This window comes from Cornus florida, unplaced genomic scaffold, assembly GCF_030987335.1.
Source record: "Cornus florida cultivar Cherokee Brave unplaced genomic scaffold, ASM3098733v1 CherokeeBrave_3.0.0_Hap2_Chr02, whole genome shotgun sequence".
Classification (NCBI taxonomy): Eukaryota; Viridiplantae; Streptophyta; class Magnoliopsida; order Cornales; family Cornaceae; genus Cornus; species Cornus florida.
Genome location: NW_026775572.1, coordinates 73,166,924 through 73,173,398, shown reverse-complemented (window position 1 = coordinate 73,173,398; position 6,475 = coordinate 73,166,924). Strand labels below are relative to the sequence as shown.

Here is a 6,475-nt window from a genome sequence, read left to right as displayed (position 1 = left end):
AATCCATCAACGGTTAACATGTTTAGACTACCTAACTAAGGTGTAGCTTAACCACATTTACTTGAATGAAAAACTATCAAGCCCTAGATAAAATGATGAAGCACATGAAGGCAAGAAATAAGCATAAATCATCAAAGGTTTCACCTAAGCAATGATCTATCAAAGTCCTCCAACTCCATGCCATTAAAACAATTCCATGATCTCACTACCATTGTCACCATGAGAGTGCAAGCAACATAATTAAAAGAACAAACCATCAAAGATAGATAATTGACTCAACATTAATCATTTAAATACATGAAGATGCATTACAAAAGGCAAAATGCTCTAGACCATGAAAAGACCAAAGAATATACATTGTAATCCCCAAAATATAGCCTAAATTAGAACATGCTTACAAGGGAGGGGCCTCATCACCTCCCTAGATGGAGGTTTAGTTACCCATAGAAGCTTTAGAAGAAGGAAGAAGCTTGGTTACAACCTCCATTTTCGAGCTCCTTAGTTGTAGCTTCAAGAACTCTCTCTTCTCCTCCTCTTTCTCTCTCCACCAATCTAGCAAAGATGAGATTTCCTCTTATTTGTGTGCTTCCCCTCCTTTGTAGACATCCTTTCCACCAAACAAGGCTCAACTCTCCACCAAAAGACATCTCCATCCAACCCATAAAGATAGAAATCAGAAATGAGGGAAACAAGGTGCAAGTGGGCTGAAGTGATGGTTCCCGGAGAGTATTCTGCCCATAGTTCGAGCGCTCGAAGTCAACTTACTCAGCTTTGAGATGCTTTGGTAAAATGGCCATAACTTTCTTTCCAAACTCCAAATGACAAACTGTTTCAAGATTTGGAAAGCTAATTCAAGGCTCTAAGTACGCCATGTTTTAATGGAAGTCCAGTTCTCAAGTTTGGTGGGTCTAAAATGAAGAGCAAAGTCGAACTTCACTGTTGCCAGGCTGTTCTGCGCACCTTTGGTAAAAATGACATAACTCTTTGCTCCAAACTCCAAATGAGGCAAACTTTATGTCTATGGAAAGCTGACTCATAGACCTTCATATTTTATGTTTTACTAAAGACTAAATTCGCATATACAAAGGGTCATAATTGGAGGCCAAAGTCTGATGGAAAATGAACCGGCGCCCGCGCTGTTACAGCCTTGCACCAATTTGCTACTTGCAACCTGAAATGATTTGGCTTGGCCCGAAGACGCAGCAATTCTTCCTAGAATTTTTTGTATAGAGCGTCATGAGTCCCATGGATCATTAATCTTGGCCAAAATGAAGGTCCCTAGCAACGACGTGCTTTAATTCTTTAAGAACTCGTCAAAGTATCTCTTTTAACTCTCTTTGGGGAACCAACCTGAAAATAAACAAAAGCATGCAAATGAAGCTAATCTATATAAAATAATCAAATAATGGACTTAACTAATGCAAATAAGGGCACTTGAATATGTAATATTCGGCGCTTATCAACCAACAAGGTATCCTTCATCCTAATGTGCACAATGAGAACATACAAGTACTATTAGGCATACCTAGGCTATTCATTCACCAACCACCACAACAACAATGCCAAGTTCCATATGGAATGCCAAGGCCAATGTATACTCCATAACCTCCCATCATCAATCAAGGAATTCAAAACCAAGGTGTTCATGTTGCACCTCAAGTAGCTAATCCACCTCTTGCTTTAAGAGACCATTATGTGCCTAATGAGTATAATACACCTATATGCATCCAATTGCCTCCATTTAAAGAACATCATTATGAAATTAAGCCACAGACCATTCAAATACTTCCTAACTATCATGAACTTCTAAGTGAAGAACCTTACAAGCATTTGGATGAGTTTCTTGAAGTATGTTCCATCGTAAAATATGGACATGCTGAAAGAGGTTTTAAAACTTAAACTTTTTTCATTCACCTTAAAAGACAAGGCAAAGTATTGGTTTAACAATCTTAGGCCTTTTTCAATCACTTCTTGGGCTGAAATGCAACAAGAGTTCTTAAAGAAGTATTATCCAGTTTCAAAGACCAATGCCATGAGAACCTCAATTCGAGAATTTTCACATGGGGATGGTGAAATGTTTAATGAAGCAAGGGAACGCTTCAATGAATTGCTTAAGAAGTGTCCACATCATGACATGTCCAAATGGAAATTAGTTCAATATTTCTTTGAGAGCTTATCGGAAAATTGTAAGGGTATGGTTGATGCTTCCATGGGTGGCTCATACATCAATAGGCATGAGGATAACGTGTGGTGTCTTTATGAGTGCATGAGTGAAAATTCTTTGCATAGAACATTATCATCCAAGAATGGTAGAAATTCACAAAGTAGAAAGAGTGTTGGCTTACTTCAAATCGACCACTCAAATAAAATAGCCACCGAAATGAAGTTTTTATCTCAAAGGTTTGATCAATTTTTGACTAACCAAAACTCGGCGAACTAAGTATCTTCCTTCCCTAACCATTCTCATCGTGCATCAAATGAAACATGTATGACTTGTTCTAGTGTTCTTCATTCTACTTCTCATTGTCCTCACGGACACTTGCAAAATGAAACTAATGAACAAGTCAATGCAACTTTTGTGAACCAAGGGAACAATCCTTATGGTACTCATTATAATCCAAGTTGGAGGAATCAACCGAATTTCTCTTGAAAAAACCTATGAGAGGGCTCAAACCCTTCCCAAAGCGGTTTTCAAGGGAAGTACATTCCACCTCCACTTTAAACCAAGGATCCCAAGGTTATAGACCATATCAATCAAAAGAGAATCAATTTGCTAATTCTCATTTTCCCAACCAATCTTATTCCCAAGGAAATACTAGAAGTCCCGCCTTTGAAGAAAAAGTTTTGAATGCTTTAGGCACTTTAGAGGCTAACACTCAATTGCTTCACTCTCACTCTATTACGAAGCTAGAAACCCAAGTAGGGCAAATAGCAAGCACTCTCAATGCAAGAGAGAAGGAAAAGATGCCTATAAATGCCATACCTAAGCAACAATGTGTTATAGAAACCCATTGATGAGAGCTGAAAAGTGCATATTTAAACTCCTTAAGCTTAGGCATTCTAGTATATTTATCTATCTTACTTTACCGTTTTAGATTGATTTCATATTATTTCCTTTTTCAGGCACTTATCCCGAAAATAAGCTAACTCAGCCAAATAAGAGCTTAATTGAAGCAATTCTGAGATTAAACAAAGAAAGGAGAAAAATGGAGAAAGAAAGAAGCAAACGAAGCCAAAGGTGACAAGTAGCAAAGTTCGATCGATCCAAGTTCAACGTTCGATCAATCGAACAATGATCGATCTCAGCACTTCAAGATAGATCCAAGCCTTGACCCAAAAGTATAAAGTTCCAAAAGTTTGATCGATCCAACACCACCCTTCGATCGATCTAACACTTTTGCCCTTATTCAAATGATTGATCATATCCACAGCTGTACCACCCACTAACCACTTTTGTCCTTTCCCATAAATATCTCCCATAAATATCTCAGATTTGTCTTTTTCCAAAAAGCTCAGCCAGTTGAATCGATCCAGCCTAAGTTTGACAGATCTCAGCCAGTTCGATCCATCCAAGACCAAAGTTCAATCGATCAAACTTCCTTCAGTGCAAAAAAGTTAAAATTCCATCTCATTGAAAGTTGTCCTTTATCCAATCATTAGGGAATATTGTGTGCACAACCCTAGCTCATTTTGGGTGTCATTTTGACCTACCTATTGAAGGATAAGGATTGTTTTTTACAAAGGGAACCAACATTATTTTCATATCATCTCTTAAAGAGCAAGCATAGAGGAGGAGGAGGCTAGAGACACCATTGGAGTGCTTCATCAACAAGGAGCAGATTTTAACCATGGAGTTAGCCCTTGAGGGTTGGAGCATCATCACCATGAGTGGCTAGACATCCTCTTGGAGCTAGAGTTAGCCCCAAGCATGCTTTCTATATCTTAATATTGTGTATTATTAAGGGATTAGTGTTATAATTGATCTTTTGACACTTTGATATATATAGATCTTGTTTATTCAATCATTTCATTCTATCCATATGTCTATGTATGCTAGAATAGATGTTCATGTGTTTACCTCTATTTCTTGTGTAATTGATGCATGTTTATGTGTATTAATGCTATGAATTTAGGGATTGTCAAAATATTATGCTTAAAAGAATGCTCTTGTGATTTTCTAGATGGTCCATGCTCATTTCTTGATGGATTATGCCCCTCTCTTAGCTTAGTTAGTTTAATTTCGTGTCATTAGTTTAATTGTAGTGTAGTGATAGCATAGTTGTTAGATGAGAGGACAATACATGCTAGTTGTTTGATGTTCCATACTTTTGAATGCAAGTAGCATATGTCTCTAACCTTGTGGTGTATTTGGCTTGTGAGCTTAATGAAATGATTAATGACTTGCTATATATGTTGTGCTTTTCACATGCAATTTAGGCAATATATACTTAATTGCTAGATATATTGTGCTTTTCACATGTTGATCAGACAATGTATGCTTAATTGGTCACCCTTGCTAATTGAATCAACCAAACACACACACACAAATATTGTAACACACTTTACCCTCATTAGTCACTAGTTGGAAATGTAGAAAAGCATTGCTTGGTGGTGACCTGTAAACCCCAAGATCTCTCTCTCTCTTGCTTACTCTTTGTTACATTCAATTACTTAATTTAATTTAGTTGCTCTCTAGTTTAATTAACCAATCAACCATTTGTTTAATCACTCGACCTACTAACCCTAATAGCAATTCCACATTCAAGTATGACTCCAATCTCTTGGGATGATCCCTACTCACTCTTGCTACTTTAGTAGTAGTGTTGGTAGTGGTTTTTATAAATTTAAATTTGACCTAAAAGGCTTTTCTTGAACCACACATTCACTATATCAATTTTGGCGTACAAGGAACTGTCGTCGTCAAATTTTGGCGTCGTTGCCGGGGATTAGGCAATGTTGTATTTGTTGAATCAATTAGGAATTAGTACTCTTTTAATCGTGTCTTTACTTTGTTTTTCCTTTAGATTACTTATTGTGTTTGTTCATCTTTGACAAGGAGTATTGAGCTAGGAGGCAAGCAAAGGAGCCATCAAGTAAAGGAGCTAAGCAAGCAAGGAAAAGTGCTAAAAATAAAAATAAAAATTGCTAAGCTAAGCTTTAAATTTGGAGTTGAAGTGCTAAAGGACCTTTGTGAAACTTTCTTACTCAATCCTTTAGTTCAATCGTCGGCCCGCGTGGAGGCTTATTTTTGAATTCTTAGATAAATCGTGAGCTCGCGTAGAGGCTATTTACTTTACTTTGCGTTGTTATCAAGGCATGGGAGTATGGGAACATTGTATGTGGAGGAAGTTTGTTGATTGTTGATTTGTTGCAAAGGAGGAGTGTTTGCCTGTTTTGTGGTGATTTGTGTGTCATTTATAGCCTTGTATAGACCTTGTCCTATCATACATTCTAGACATTCACATGGAAAATCTGGAAGGTAATCTTGGCTACTTAGACCCACGTTTCATGCATAACCTACCTCTTAATCAACATGACCCCGGAATTCAAGCCCCAATTCCTCCGATGGTCCTTCGTGATCATTATAATCTTCATGCATACCATGCACCTACTTGCATTGTGTTGCCTAATTTTGAGGCTAATCAATATGAAATCAAGCCCGAGACCATTCAAATGTGTCCACTCTGTTATGGCTTGGATGAAGAGGAACCATATAAGCATCTTAATGAATTTCTTGAACTATGTTCCACCGTGAGGTACATGGATGTCCTAAAGGAAGTTCTTAAATTACTCCTCTTCCCTTTCACACTTAAAAATAAAGCAAAACATTGGTTCAATACTTTAGGGGTGAATTCAAAAACATCATGGGCACAAATGCAAAATGAGTTTTTAAAAAAAATTTACCCCGTAAGTTTGACTAATGTAATGTGTTCTTCAATTAGAGAATTTTCTCAAAGGGAAGAAGAGTTGTTGCTTGACGCGTGGGAGAGATTGAATGACTTGCTAAGAAAGTGTCCACACTATAGTATTCCAAAATGGCAAGTTGTCCAATACTTCTATGAAAGCCAATCCGACATGCAAAAGGACATAGTTGATACCTCATGTGGGGGTTCATATTTTGGAAAACATGAAGATGACATTTGGCACCTCTTTGAAAAAATGAGTGAAAATTCTTTGCACAAATATTACACTTCTCGGCTTGACCATGGTTTTACTAAAAAGGAGGAAAGTGTAACAGTGTGTCAAATTGATAATTCAAGGGAAATTGTAGCCGTGGTTAAAACTCTTTCTCAAAAACTTGATCAATTCTTGTTGAATCAAAAACCGGCTACCAATGTGTCTCCTTTTCATCATACAACTCATCTTTGTGAGCCTTGCATGACATGTTCAAGTGTTTTGCATACTACTTTCAATTATCCTCATGGACATGTTGTTAATGAACACTTTGAACAAGTTAACGCCACATTTTCTCACC

General features: G+C 37.3%; 1 pseudogene; it reads right to left on the bottom strand.

Annotated features, from left to right (window-relative positions):
* Positions 1 to 2,037: 2,037 nt before the first annotated feature.
* On the bottom strand, positions 2,038 to 2,136 carry LOC132297845 (small nucleolar RNA R71; annotated as a pseudogene).
* Between the last annotated feature and the right edge of the window lie 4,339 nt (positions 2,137 to 6,475).